The 16,192-nt window shown below is 41.2% G+C and overlaps 1 protein-coding gene and 1 long non-coding RNA gene across 4 annotated transcripts in view; one reads left to right on the forward strand and one right to left on the reverse strand.

The window, feature by feature from the left end:
• Positions 1 to 16,192, reverse strand: part of STARD13 (StAR related lipid transfer domain containing 13) — a 293,161-nt gene that overhangs the window by 132,229 nt on the left and 144,740 nt on the right. The window lies entirely within an intron of this gene.
• Positions 140 to 4,794, forward strand: LOC108499083. Its single transcript, XR_001875413.1, has 5 exons — positions 140 to 203; positions 1,034 to 1,108; positions 1,825 to 1,945; positions 2,957 to 3,068; positions 4,693 to 4,794. It is a non-coding gene; the product is annotated as an uncharacterized LOC108499083 (long non-coding RNA).

A 16,192-nucleotide genomic window follows, 5' to 3' on the forward strand; every position in this document is an offset into this window, starting at 1 on the left:
AGAGAAACTTCTCTGCTTAATGACAGGGTGGGGGGATCCACAAACGAGAGAAACTGGAAGCCACTGTGCAGCAGGAAAACTGTGACATAGTTGCCATCACAGAGACATAGTGGGATGACGCGTGGTGGAGTTCTGCAATGGTGGCTATAAACTCTTCAAAAGGGACAGGGCAAGGAAGGAGAGGCAGTGGGATAGCTTTGTAGGTTGGGGAGTGGTTTGATTGCCTGAAGCTTGATGATGGTGACAGTTGACAATATCATATGCATAATCAACTCACAGTATTTTAAAGTCACTCATGACTCTTTTGTTTTGTGGCTTGAGATAGTTACATATCTGTTTCTGAAGTAACATTTGCAAGTTGGGATTACTGCAAAATATTTGCTAAAGAAGAGTGTGAGTAGTTCACAGACTTGTCAGAATCCATCTGTTTGTGTCTATTAATGAGTGCATTCCCAGCTGCAGTCTTTCCAATGTAATAAATAAAAAGTTTCTTTCTTACTATAAATACAAGGGCTGAAATTTCCTTGTAAAATTGATTTATTTCAATAAAAATCAGTCCTTATGTTAAAGACACCTCTTAAAATGAGCAAGACCATGAGATGCCATTCACATATTCTTTCAGCAAACTGACACATAAATGACTCAGTCTCAAATAATTTACTACAGCATTTTCCTGGATAAGCTGTGAAAGAGCATGCCATTCAGATCAGGATGAGTGGAACTGGGATGGGAAAAATAAGGTGCATTTATCAGAGGAATGAGAGGCACATTGAAAATAACCTAGAGGTTGGGACAAATGCTTATGTCCTCACTCCTCCATGCAGTGAATTCAACATAAACTTAGCACATGTATTCAACACACTTTAGGGAAGTACAAGCTATGAACCAATGAAGGAGGTTCCTAAATCTTTAGGAACCCCATTTTTGCAATGCTAAGTGTAATTTTTCAGTATTTTGACTGAGTTAATTTCTAATTTTGGTTTTAACTTAACCCTTAAGCTATCCTCTTCCTGAATTTCTTCATAAATTACAGCAACAGAAGACTGTATACAAAGATATTTCAAGCTACTCTTTGCTCAAACTCAGAAAGATCTACATATGATATAAGGTACATTTGAACTATGCTACTGTTCTGAAGGCAACTTCCCCTTAAATTCTTTCTATAACAAAGCCAATACTCCAGTTTTATGGGTTTTTTTAAAGTGCTTCTGTATTAAATAAACTGTGAAAGTTCAGTGCCTTCTGCATCATGATGGCCTGGAAAACCAGTCCTCCCCAGAAAATATGCTGCTTGGTGTATCAGAGCACCAGTGCCATTCATTTAACTCAAGCAACAGAAGAAACCAATTATCCCCATCTTATTTTACACTGTGACAAGTAAAATTTGTGAAGTATTTATAAAATTAAGGAAGTGACTTTGAAGTTAATGAACTTAGCTTGCTGCTAAAGAAGTACTCATAGTTTAAACAATTTTTTGCTAAGCATAAATTTCAAGTTATAGTGTTTTTGAAATAGATTAGAAATCAAATTCTTATAGCTTAAAGAAACAAAATGCTTATAAGTTTCAGTGCCTCCTCCTTCACTGTACTACAGCAAGTTCCTGGATGTGTAAAAATGACTTCTGGATAGAAAAACTTTTCTATATACTTACTGTTAACAGCAACAAAGAAAAAAATCAGTATCTCAATGAAATTATCTGTTGAAATATAATTCATTCTGATGATTATATACAGCAGAATATGTTTTAGTTTTGATTGGCATGCTAGCTGAAAACATCTTACTTTTTAATTCTCGTAAATTTTGTTCCACTTCTACATTGCCAAGTAATGGCAGTAATTTCAGGACTCTATGCCAGAGCATGGAGAGTTTGTTTGTACATGCTGCTTCAGACTAGCGCCCTGTGAGCAGAAAGGCCACATCTGCACTGCACAGTTTTGAATTTCATGTAAGTATCTCAGGAGCCAAACATGTACTTTTGGGCATACTTTCTTTCTTTAAGTGACCCACATAATGTATGAGCTGCATTACAGTCCCTCAGTCTGGGGGGGGGTTATGTCATTAAACTGGGGACACGTGTTGCACACCTCTGCATGTAGCACTGGGGCATGTGGAGGTGACTTAGTTTAGTGAGCTGAGTGCAAATTGCATAAATGTACTGTAATTAGATGTGATTAAGTCCTGCTGCAAAAGCACAGAAAATAAGGCTTCTGGGTGGCACTTTATCCTTGAGGATAGAGTATGCCTTGAATATTGCACTATCTTAATAAAATCAGTTATTGTGTCTAATATTCTGTGACAAATGTTGCCTACACACGCTAATTGATATTACTGTATGTAAATTACTGCCCTCTACTGGAATGACAGGCAGAGTATTTCACAGGAAATTGATTATTATGTAAAGTGATTAAATTGATTTTTGAAGTTTGGTGTTTTATGGAACCAAGTGCCATGAATTGCAGATGTTCCTGATCACTTCTTGTAGCATAGCTACTTGCTGCACACATATCTGCATGCACTCAGCCTTTGCTTATTTGCAGTATAAGGTGCACCAAGATGGTCTAATTGTCAAAATATTTTCATTTTTGAACTGTAAACAGGATGTGCAAAGGAGCTACAGAAGTGCAGTCTTCTTGTGAACGCTCTAATGTCAGTCAAGGAACCTCCTACACTCTCATATTTTTAAGCTTGCAATAATCAAAAGAAAACATCAGAAATTCTTAATTTATTGAAAATAATATTCCCCCAACCAAATTTTCAAGAAATGCAAGACAAGCATCACTTCTTTAAAATCATGGGGCTGGCTCAAAACTGACATTTTACAAACTACATTTTTTTCCTGTCTTTTCTGACTCTGAAGTTCACATTTTCTTTTTAAATTTGCTATTCAAATTTGCTTCAGTTGAAGTGAAAGCTGGGTTTCTCAATGAATTGTGACTTGAGGAGATGATTTTTACAGGAGCTATAATATATAGCAGCACAGGATTTGGCCATGGTATGACAGAAAAGCAAAAGAAATAAGGAAGAGCAAGAGAGAACATCTGTCTCTCAAGAAATACAAGAAAACAAATGTGAGTCAAAGCACTACTGTGAAATAAGGCCATTGTCCAGCAAGTATTGCATAGATCATATTGTTAAGACATCTACGTTCTCAGAATCCTTAAAAATATAACAATATGGGACATTTTGAAGGGTTTTTTCATTCAAACAAAAAGCAGCAACACAAAATTCAGAACTGAGACTTCACTGATTCCCGAAACTAAGCACCATGTCCTACTATAGCTGGAAAGCAGAAGGATGGGAGTCCAGTCTCCAGGGCCTTCCTGAGTCCAGAAATTTCACATCTTTAGGAACTTGCTGGCAGACACCAACAGATGGTATTGATGTTCACTAAGTAGCTAAAAGTTTACTGTGGATATAAATGTTCTATATAAATGTTCTGGCACAGTTATTATATAAATAAAGTCACTTGCATGCGGATATGGAAGTGGCCTATAGGACTACAGTCATATGAATAAATACAAAAACATCTAACAGGAAATAACTGAGAAGATACATTATTTAATATGCCATGACTGATATTAAGAAGCAATCTTGGGATGGAAAAACATCATCACTGTTTAATGTCAGACAAATACATTAAGTATTTGTAGCAGTCTATATGAGCTCCTATATATCTTTGAAAAATATGAGTACCAATAAACCATCTATCTAAATATACAGGAACTTAAACAATATTGTATTATAAATACTGCTTCTGGAAAAATAGTACTATGAATTTTTTCCAATATTATGGTCTGCAAACATCAGCGATAATTACAATGCCTGCAGGAATACTCCATGAAGGCAGAGTGTAGCAAACTGACAAGGTATCAGCCTTCTTCTAGTCACATAGAAACATCTACAGTGGAATGAACTGAGACCATGTATATGGCCCCCAGAAAAATGGAGACCTATCAAGGATCTTCTATAAATAGCTATCAAATGGAAACTGACTGATTCAAGTGGTATCCAGTTCTATTGCCAGCACTGATTCCCCATTTTATCAGCAGAGATTTGTACTTATACTGTCAGGAAATCAACTATTCAAAATTGAATTTCTTTTAGGAAAATAATCCCTGATATAGCTCTCTCCGATGGAAGCAGTACTTGTTCAAATACAAAATTTATGTATTAAATGTAAAACCAGAAGATAAATGTTGTCACCCTAGGAACCTCTGCTACTCCACCACAGTAACTCCAAATCCTGCACAGCAAATGGCAGCAGAGACACGGGTTTGAGTATGAGAAAATTACATCTTTCTCTGGACTTTTAGACAGTGGGGAGTCCTCCATCACCCCCCTTCGCAGTCTCATGCTGATACAGAAATACTTGGCAGGTCAAGCATATTGGTATTTTTATAATTGTATTTCTGGAATTAACTTCTTGTTGCTGAGGGTCATGAGAACCTGGCAGCAGCAGAACTAACAATGGTAGTATTTTGCCACCATTGCTCCCTTTTCAGATTCAAACCTTCAAGGAGTGCCTAGGGAAGGATATAGAGGATACTGATGTAACTTAGTGCAAAGAAAAGCCTATATATACTTTAAATAAGGTATTCTAAAAAGCCTCCTAAGATTAATACAGTATATATAGCATGATCAATGTAATTTATGAGATCAATGACTACATTTTTGGCTACTAATTTTCTTTAGGAGTGATACAAGAGCAGAAAATTTCCTGGCATGCCTGACCAAACGAATCACTCATAAGTCACTTTCTTTCTTCCCTAAAGCACTCTGTCACGAATAAAGAACGCCTTTCATAACTTTTCTCTTTGACAAAGGATGGTCTTTTCCCATTGATGGAGCTGGGTAATGGGGGAATTTACACATATACATCTTATCAGCATACATAAGAATCAGCATCTTGTATTCTCCAGCGCACTGGTGGGGACACAGACTGCAACAACTCTGCTTTCTAGAAATATACATGCATGATTTTAAAATAGAACATAAAAGTATGCCCACCAAACTGGCCACAACAAAACCCACATTTTTCACATGTACATCTCCCACAGTCTTTAATGAAAACTGACCTGCCAACATTATTTTATAAAAAATGTCACTCTTTCCATGAATGGCTTTAAGTAGATTAACCTGCCACATTTGCATGTACACAAAGGTCTTAATTAAGAATAAATTTCAATAATATAATAATACCAAGATTCTACAGACTCAAAGTTGGCCCCATAGCATGATGCCTGCCTTTGCTCAGGAGTTCTCAGAGGACCTGGGAGCCTGGTACACGTGTTTCTTTTCGGCTCTCCTAACAGTTATCTCATATCAAAATAGACTTCAGCTTTTCAGAGTACAAACTTCAAAAGCAAGTTCTTAAAAATGTTCCATTTTAAATGAAAAATAAAAACTATGAGGAACCTATAGATTTAATACTTCTGTAATTAGGCTCCAGAAACATAACTGCTTTTGCCTCCATACAGGCATGACAGAAAACTGTGCTAAAATTCATATAGTTCTGGTTGTGATCAATAGCTTTTTAAGACCCACTTTTCACTTCTGTATTCACCAGGATCAACAGATCAGCTGGTGCCAGGAAGCATCATGCTGCCAGAGGTGCAATTACAAACTTAGGCTTGTTCATTTGCACCCAATAAACCCACAATAAAACACAAACCAACCACAAATTACTTTTAAGAGGAACAGGTGCATTGCCTTGACATTTTTGCCACATCCTGAATGTGGCAGTTATTTTCTGCTAGACAAATAAGTCTCCATTTTCTAACCTACTTCAAATAATGTTCCATTTCATCTCTGACATAAATGCATTTCACTCATATTTGAAGAGATACTTGTAGCTGCCAATTAATATAGGTCCGCCTGAACAGTTAAGGATATCCTAGAGTAGGTCTTCTAAAACTTTCCATTTAACAACTTAATTTTGGCTTCTTTAGACTAAAATTTTCTTTTACTCATGAGCCTGCCTCATGCTCCTGTTTCAATTTTTGAAGCTTCAGGTAACCCATTTCTAAGAAAAAAATTAGTCAATCTTATGTTGTCCCACTGTACATTTTCATGCCACTTGATTTGAGACGCTAGCGCTTCATCCTTCGGAACAAAAACCTGTAACCTCACAGTGAAGGTTCCAGAGTAACTCTAGCAACAGTGCTTGAAAAATCTGTCCAAACTTGGACAAATTAAAAAATTTTGAAATGGCAGTCTGAGCAAACCACTGGAGACTTAGCGGAAAACTTGATCCCAAAGTGTGCTTACTCAGAGCATGGCCAAGCCAAGAAAAGAGTGGGAATATCCAAAATCCCTCCCCAAAACTACCACAGGCAGTTGCTTCTGAAGAGCTCTGCAGCTGAGCAGGAGTTGGGACAGTGCTCAAGGGTATCCTGCCTGGTACTGCTGTTGCAGCAGGCAGTAGAGAGGATGTCAATGAAGAGATAAGAGGAATTGTACCAGAAAAGCTAGAGGAAATCAAGTAGGGATTTAATCTCTTCAAGAACACGGAACATACAAAGTATTGTGGGACATGAAGCTTAGGTGAGAAGAGATTTGGCAAAAAAGACTGAGGGTGTATCTTTGCCATAGACACAGTGAAGGCAGCCTTTCAGAGCAGAAATCCTGGCAGCTATCTGTGTAGATTGCTAAACCACAGCTAAAAGCTAAACTGAGGAAACTGGAGACAAAGCTTTCTATTATTAGAAGAATGTTAGGGTCATGAAGTTTTCAAACTTAAGTAAGTTTCAGAGTTGAAGTCATCCACTTAATTCTAACTCAACTCTCTTCCCACTAGGCATTAGGGCTAAGTCTTAACTTCATCCTCACATTCAGTTTCCAAGGATCGCATCTGATGATATACAGTGGTCTGGTCATGTATCAGCACCACATACCAGCTAAGCCAGCAGCTGCAGGACCCCTGCAGGGTGGGAGACAGCATACAGCAAAAAAAAACAGGTTTCTGAGACTATGCCAAGTAAACTATCCCTGTGGTTCCATTCTTTTCTGTTTTCCACCAAGTCACTTGAAAAAAAATCTGACCAGACCACCAGAAACTGCAAGTTATTCTTTCCCTGGGTGCAGGACAGTTAGAACCCAAATGTGCAACAGGAACCACTGAGAGCCACAATTTGAATATTAAAGTAGAAAATTCAAATTCTAACTCTCAAGACTTGGTATTCTTGAGTTCAGTCTCATTGTGCCTCTGGTTTCTATCTGTAAAATGGGAACAATATAACCATACAGCTTCTAGGAATACAACCAAAACATTAATGATATGACCTGCTCCTAAGCACCATGCTCATGAACTCTTAAAGGAATTTGTAATTCTGTGCTCAGTCCAGGATTTGAGAAAGCTGCAGTACAGCAGGCTCTAGGTTAACAGATTCAGCAATGGGGATCATTACTTTGTACAGTGAATGAGGCTGAAAAATTCTGTGCAAAAAAAGGTAAGATGATCATGCCAATCCTGTCAGTCTTAACAATCATACCCTGTGAGGAGGCTGCACAATACAGCAACCAGCATCCTTACATCTGGTGTTTCCTGACTTCAAAGTACCAAATTTCAAAACTAAATTTTTATTTTATTTTAGTATATAATAAGTGAAAGAATGCCAGATAGAGAGTGGCACTTTTCCCCTACATACAAGAAATGTAACAACAACTTGTGTTTTACTGTAACAGGTGATCATGATTTGAGCAGGGATCTCAGAATCAGCTTAGGTCATTGCTTTTGGAGAGTCTGTTAAATACCCAAGTTAAATTCCTCAAACACTGGTTTTCAATAACGACATAGTGGTTCGAGATTACATTAAACCAACAGTATTTTATATAACTTTTAAGGCAAATAGGTCCTTACAGGGCCTTAAAATTCTGGTACATTTCCCATTCAGTTTGTGCATTCCAATTTAAACCATAAGCATAGTGAAAACACAGAAAGCGTAAAATACCTCTGCAAAAATTATGAAAAGCACAAAAAACCCTAAGGGTGCCATTTTTGGCACTGTAGAGGGTACCCTCATTGTTTAAAAAACAAATCCCAATCAGTGAATCCAAAAGAGTGACTAAGAGCTTCTGGGCACCATAGATCTGTCCTGAAAAACAGACAGTACGGAGCAGCGCTGTCACCAAGAGCCAGGCTGCTCATCACCTCTGTTGCAAAGGGGGAGGGAGAGAGGGAAGGAGCATACTGTGTTAGTCTTTTTATGCACAGCCTACTTTCCAGAGCAACCTAGCCATGCTGTCTGCCTCTTTGAGAACAGCTAAGCCAAAGCTCAGCTCTCTCCTTGCTCTAGCCAAGGTTCAGCTCCTTTCTCTAGCTCACACACCCGCTGCCCAATAGTGTACTCCTGCCCTCTGTTCCAGCACAAGGACATCAGAGCAGAAACTCTTCCCAAGGAGCACTGGGGAAAGCCCTGAGCAACCTGCCCTGCTCCCAGTGCTGATCCTGCTCTGAGCTGCAGACTAGACTAGAGACTTCCGAGCATCTCATCCAACCCCAACAATTATATAATTTTTGTGAATTAAGCTGTCATGTGCTTACTTTCTTTACAGGTATATGTTGGACTACTGGTGTCTGGATCCTTAACAAATAAATAAAAAAGTAAAGCAGACCAAAAAAATAACTATTTAAGTGCCTGCAAAGCTGTCTTCACAGCAATGACTTAATCACAAGTCTTTATTTGGCTTGATGGTTGGAATATGACAGCACACTGATGATTAAAACTCCATTTTGTTTTGGTCATTGCTCTTTAACACTAGTTACCAGCTACACTGTCAGTCAGGGCTGAACTGCAATATCAACTTGGAGGAAAAGGAGGGAACTTGTACAACCTGACTGGGATTGGACCTATTACGATGGAGAAGACGCTCATCTGGCAACCAGCAAATAACGACACATTTAGAGCAGCTTAAATTCCCTGCCTTCTCATTAACAAAAGCTGGAAGAAGAGGCCTAGGAATATACACTGCAGCTACGTGGATCAAAGGGACAAATAAATATAAAAACAAGGACAAAAATGCCAGAGACAGAAAAGCATCAGAACATCTCTGGAATCAACAGATGATATTTGTACATATCTTGTTATGTCATCAGACAATTAATTTAATTAAAAGGCATGTGTATCAGTGTCTCACATCATATTATGAATAGCACTTAAATTATGGCAGTGCATAAGCCCAGGACATCAGTATTCTATCCAACTTAAATAAAAAGTTTTGACTCCATCAATTTTAACATCCAGCTGCTTTAAGAAGTTGGCTACAGTTTCATGGCAGCCTGCCCAGGTCCTTTGCTCAATCAAGCAATAGTTGTCTCTGACCAGAAAAAAAAAAGCAAAACAACAATATCCTTGCTGAATGTCTGCTGGCATCTGCTATCAATATAGGAATAAGTGGATTAAATGTAAAGACAATTTAGTATTTTGGGTAGCCATATTATAACAAAATTAGCCAGTTTAGTAAATCATTATTGAAGCCACCCAGTTTAGATGAATTTTTCAAAAAATCACCATGCAATTTTTATCTGTTACTTTAATACATAAGAAATAATGTGCCGTAGACACAGTCTGAAGACCTATATCATTTACCTCTGCATTACACAATACTAGGTCACAGTGCCCTAGACAAGGTCACCAAACTCCTAACAATGCTATAGGATGTGGCAGAGGAATCCATCTTTACAAATTAGACTTCATTATACAGGATTCTGCTCATAAATCTTGATGTATTGTTTTCCAGTATAATAACTCTACCTTGCACTTGCCATGTACCCTCGAGATCTTCTAATTCACAAAGTATTTTACAAATACAAATTAGCTGTATGTTTGTGTGTCTAAAGCGACTGTGCTGCTGCAATAGCATTGCTCTAAATGTGACCTCACCTACTGGAGCACCTGCCCTGCTCTGTGTCCCGGTCCACACCTGGGGATTCTAAGACTGCAGGAGGCCGATTTTCCAGAACAGTTAGGTGCCCCAAAGCTATAAAAGTGGCTGAAATAAACCAGACCATTTTTCTTCGGGAGTTGTGGTACTCCTCACATGCAAACCCTAGGAGGAACCAACCTGGACTTGCAAGTGACTAGGAAACTGATCAGCGAAGCAGATGAGCTTGCTTCCCGGAGGCAACGTCAGCCCCCTTGGTTTCGAAGATGCTCAAAAGGAGCCTCCGACGTGGGAGGATCTCCAGGTTTCGCCCCGAGCCCGGCTGCTTGTGTCTCCACCCCCGCCCTGCTCGCCCGCACTCGGGCAGGTGCTGCTTGCACGGGGCTGGGGGGCCCGACCTGTCCGCAGCCCGGCCCCTGACCGCAGCCCGACCCGCCCGGCCGCTGCCGACCGCGTCCGTGCCGGCAGCCGCGGCGGTGCCGGGAGCTCCCGTCCCGCCCTGGCTGAAGCCTCGGGGTCTCCGCGCTCCGGCGGCGGCAGCGGCGCTGGTGCCCCCCAAGCGTTCCCTCGGATCGGGAGCCCCCCGCGCCGCTGGGGCCGAGGCATCCCCCGAGGTGTCCCCTCGGGCGGCTGCGGACAGGTAGCGGCAGCCGCGGCGCGGCGGGACTCACCTGCGAGCCGCCGCTCCCGGACATTCCTCCACAGCAAGTCCCAGGCTTTGGCGGTGGAGTCCCGCAGCTGCTCGCTCAGCGACCTCCGGAGCTGCGCCTTGGCCGGGCGGCGCTGGCTGCTCATCCTCGGCGGCTCCGCATGCCGCCCCGGGCAGCCCCGCTCAGCGCCGCCGGCCGCTCTCCTCGTCGGGCACGGGCGGCGGCGGCCACACGGGGCCGCGGGGCAGCCCCGCCGCGCCGCAGCCGCGTCACCGCCGCCCCGGGCGGGCGGCCCCTTCACCTGAGCGCCGCCCGCCCCGGCCCCCAGGGCAGCGCTGTCGCCGCCAGCCTTCCCCAGCGCCCCGTCCCGCGCCCGACCCTTCGCCGCCCTCCTTCCTCTTCTCCTCCCTCCCCCGCGCCGCGGCCCCCGCGGGGCGGGGAAGGTGCCCCGGGGTCCGGCCCCGCTCCTGCCGTGGCTGGGATCCCGCGCCCCTCGAGCTCAGGCACCACCGACGGCCCGGGACACCGCACGCCTCGCGGCCCCGCGCCTAAATTCCGTGACCCCTCTTTTGCCCGTGGCCCTCATTTGGGAACTGTCCGGCGAAGACCCCGCGGCCGCCCTGCTGTCAGCGCCCAGCCGCCTCCCGTTGCTGCCTCCGTGCTCCCTGGACAGCGACGGGAAGCCGCCCGCCGCCACACCAGCCTCGACGCTCGGCGAAGGGCCAGAGGTGACAGAAAACCCGACTGGCAACGAGCCACCTTTTTCGCAGGAGGCTGTAATACGTGCTTCACCCATGCTGCGACTTTTGTGGAAAGAAAACTGTTTTATTTTCAACGGCCTCTGTATCAACTCTCTGCCCAAGATCAAGCCACAGTCATCGCAACACAGCCTCTCCCGTTTCTTTCCCACTTTCTTTGCATTCCACACACTTACCCCCACCTCTCTCCCCCTGCATCAACCCTTCAGCCCTCCTACATTACCTCCTTTAACAAGATCTTACACTCCTAAGAGGTTTCAAAACTAAACCCTGGCACTTTTCGCACACATCTACAGCCTAAAAGGACTTCTGATTCCTCCATCCCTAGACTATCCAGAAAGCAACAGCAGGGTCCTTATCCCATTTAGGAAACCATGTTGTGTCTCTGCTTCTTCTGTGATCTAGGAAATACTATTGTAACAGTGGCCCCTTCTCTATCCTGGTTGTTTCCCAGCATGACTAGCAGCAGAGAGCCTGATAGCTGAGGAAGACAACAGGGGCTTCATTTCATTTAGTCACAAGCAATTACTCACTGCATTCTCTTTCGGCAGAGTATTAGTGATGTGCAAAGAAGAGGCTGAAGTTCCAGCGAGTACCCTACACTGAAACAGCTGAATGCCCTGGTAAAGCAGTCACATTAAACATTATCAATATCCCCATCTTGTTTAAATTAAAACGGTTACTGCAATGTCAGCAATACCCATAGAAGCTAAAAACAAACAAACAGATGTATTCCATATTACCACTCAATTTTAATAACATCTTCTGCTTACTCTGTGAATTTATTTTCCATTGTCCCTGTTCTTAAAAGGTTGATCTAAAAAGGTTAATCTCGAACTACTCTTCTTTCACTGATATAGTGGAGACAATGTGGTTGCCTAGAACTTGTGATGATGATGTATGTCACTCCTGCTCCTGCAATTCCAGCTACAGTGTCCTCCAAAGGACTTGACTTGAGAACAGAAATACCTTCCAGGGATGGATACGTACAAGATCCTGAAGCACAATTCTGTAAATACTCCCACATCCCATGACCCAGAGCAAACACCTGCTGATGTTAATGGGAGAAGAGAGGATTACAGTTCCTACAATCAGCTCCTCTGCCCAGTAAATCTGCCTCTGACCTCGGCCTCTCTTTATTTAATCTCTTACCAACACAGCCATTACCGGTGCATAAGACCTACCATGCCTGTTTTCTGCTACCGGCTTTTATCAGCTAGGAACCAGGTAGAAATGAGAAATTAATTTCTGATATTGTACTCAGCTGACCTATAAAGATGATCAGTGACACACAGTCTAGAGGTGAAATAATTAAATTAGTTTTGAAGGTTTTGTATCACACTGCAGTGTCACTACTCACAAACACCAGCTCGCTTTAGCCAGTACTGCAACCTTCAACAGTGCTCTTCTGGCAGCCACACTTGGATGCACCATCTTACCATTTCCAGCCTGTCTGGAAGATAGATCTCCCTTTTTTCAGTGGCTTGCTGTGATGGCCAGAATGTAGCAATACAACAAAAGATATTATGTTCCTTTCTATACCTTTTTTGAAGATGTAACCTTATCAAAAATGTCCCTAGACTTCTAGGTTTACTGTAAGCAGCTAATCAGCGATAAGACACTAGCAATTGTTAATACCATGTTATCTCACCACAGGTTACTAAGATAAATTCCAGTCATATGGCTGTATTTCATAATCAGCCACATAACTGAACTGACAAGCCTAGACCAAACTTGGTGGCATGCACTAACAAAAATCTTCCTAGTTTCAGGTACTTTATTGTGAAAACTAAATCCAGAAGCAAGATCAGATATTGTACTTTTCTCCCCAGAGAAAACAGTGCTATTGAGTAATGACAACACATCTCATGCAGCAACTGGCCCATTCTTACTTTATGCCTTTAATCATAGTCAGCTGTTTAGAAGTCGAATTACCATCACAAGTATTTTTGATGTATTACACCTGGTAGTAGCAGTCACAATAGGAGGTATTCTACATAATCTGTTTGAAGAAGGTAGTGTGTTAGGGATCATTCAGAGGACAAAGATGTTTCATTTCCTTTAAGGATGTTAGAAATTATGGTAAAAATGGTAAAGTTCTGGTCTCTTACACATTTTTCATATGTTGGTTAAGTGTGTAAGTAGCCAACTGATCAGTGTTCTTGCTTGAAACATTCTGACATCCAGAACAAGATGGATAACATTTCTGGGGGAAAGAAAAGGAAAGCACATTTTCCACAGAAACAGCAGTTTTCTTGCTTGATACTAGTCTGGTCAAAATGGCTCTTTTCAGAGTAATTGCAATGAAACCACTGTATACGATGAAGAGAAAGGAGGAAATTCCCAGTTGCCTTGAAAGAAGCTGAACTATTATATCTGCCTTTGGTCAATGATAACAGAGTATTGGCAGAAATGAAAGTAGTATCTGTCTTAAAATCTTGGAAGCATGTAAAATGTTGCAGGAAAGTCTAAACTAATCAAACCCATGCTCTGATATCATTGTGGCACAAAAGTGTGATGTTCTAATTATATATTTAGCAATTTATAGTTCCTTCCAATCACCATGGTAATTAAACACCAAGTTAATTGATACTGCATAATATTCTGGCCTCTAATTAGCAGTGTGTTTTTAATTTTTTAGCTATTCCATTATGCAGCCTGATCTAGTCCTAATAAAGTAACTGTAAAAACTTGAATGCACCTGGTAAGAAGAGAATCAGGCCTAAGTACAAAGAAACATGACTACATCTTGTTTTGCTATTTGTAAACTAGGGAAAGACTATGATAAAAGTACAGCTTCTTTCCTTTCCATGCTCTTGTCCTTAATTACCATAAGCCAGGATTTTTTGTTAGTTTAATCACTTCACAATATTTGTCTACTTCGAGAAGAACAAAACAGGATATGTCTTGCAGAGGAAAATGTGGAAAGAGTGCATCCTAGGTTATTGCATGCTGTTTAGAGGACAGAAGCTCCTTACACTTGTATCTCTTAAAAAGCAGTAATAAAGTAAAAGAAGAAATAACAGGATCTACAGGATCAACGATGCAGTCTGATACTAATCAGTGCAATACCAAATTTTATAATTAATGTAGTTCTTCAGGAATTGACTGTAATGAAGCTTCTTGAAGTTTACTATACTCAAAATGGTGTTGCTATGCTTCTGTAGCTTCAAATAGTAGCTCAGACAGCCTAGATATAAATACATCAAGTAATATTTATAACTTTGGCAATGATCTTTATCTCTTTGGGAGTCCTAGAGCTCTGGAATTTGTGTCTATCACAGGCTAAATTGTCTGAGTGGGATGTTGTAAGTCTGGGCTAGCACTGGAAGGGAAGAAAAGATTTGAGGTTTTGCATTGCTTGTTTTCCTAATAGCAGACTGCAGTGATTTTCATACTAATTTTGTGGTTCAAATTATGTGAAAAGCATCAAGGGCATTTGACTAGGTGTCCTCAGACATCTAAGTAAACAAACAAATATTTTGGATAGAGAAAAGAATCATTGTGAATGAGGACAAAATGTTTTAGTGTGTGCCCTGGCACTCTATCCATGTTTGTTATTTACATACGCAAATTATCACCATTTTATGGTAGCTTTAATGAGGATCAACTATAAAGTTTCACTCTTGCACAGTTTATCAAGAGATTGGCACCTATATGTTCATCCTTCTCCATTTCAGCTTTCTGAAGCTCTGGGAAAGGATCACTCTACACTTTGCCAACAGCAGAGCACTGCTGGCTTTCATTAGTTGGGGCCAAATTCTTTCACTTTTGTTCACAGTGATTAATGCTGAAATAAATGGAACTTCTTGCAGTATTCACTGTGAAAGGGCTCTAAATATGCTTAGATACAGACTACAGTAACAAAGTGTGTGCTGTTTGACTGTGCTCCCTCTCCCTTGCTAAAAAGAGCATGGAGTGGATGGAGGGGAATTAAACTTTTCTTCTGTTCGTAGGATGGTACATTATTATTATTATTGTTAATAATAATAACAAAAATCTATTCTCAAAGTGCTTGGAACCAGAAACTGGATGGAGCAGAAGTATAATCTTTGCCCTCAGGGGATTACAAACTAAATATAAAACAAGACTCCCATGGAGAGAAGACCTAATTGGGGTAGGAAGGGTGGAGTACCAGAGAACAGTGAAACAATACTGGCCAGTGCAGTAACTACTGGTGTTAACGCACCAGAATTAGTTTTTGGAGGCACTGAAGTAAAGCAAGTTAGCAAGATGGTCTTTAAAGAGGTTAATGTGGTATCTTTGTATATTCAGAGAACCAATTTCTAAACCTGAGGGACACTTTTAACAAAAACATGTAAATGTGTATTCGAAAACCTAATGAGTAGATGACAAAAGCTGGCATTCTGTACAGACAGACTGTGGGAAGTAAGCTTTTTATTGAGCAAATGGTAGATAGGCAAGGAAAGGGCCTTCAGACTTCAGCCAAGTAGCCTCAACTTGATGCACCATAAAGGCAGGATGAACTGCAATGAGCTGTGACAGCAGAGAACTGCCAGGGTATTTGCATTTGGGATGCAGTGAAGTAGACTAGATTGTCTAACAAGGCAAAGTGAGAACAAAGGTGAAATGGTAAACATGAGATGAAAATTTTTCTTAGAGCAACCACAATTTTTCACCTGGAAACCTCCTTCTGACAAAACGCATTGTTTCTTACAGAATAAAAATTAGAGACGTCATCAGGTTTTCTGGAAAATAACTGGTTTTAACACAGCAGGATTTCATATTCTGGCCAACTGTAACTTGGACTTTTCTCTCCATCTCACATTCTGATTACATCTAGCTCTTGCAGATTATTTTTTAATAACCCCTCTACTTCTCCAATCTTGTGTCCTTAACTCAGCCTAAGTTGTCACAGGAGATTATGAACTCCAGGTGAAG

This window comes from Lepidothrix coronata, unplaced genomic scaffold (genome assembly GCF_001604755.1).
Source record: "Lepidothrix coronata isolate B3197 unplaced genomic scaffold, Lepidothrix_coronata-1.0 Scaffold69, whole genome shotgun sequence".
NCBI classification, from domain to species: domain Eukaryota; kingdom Metazoa; phylum Chordata; class Aves; order Passeriformes; family Pipridae; genus Lepidothrix; species Lepidothrix coronata.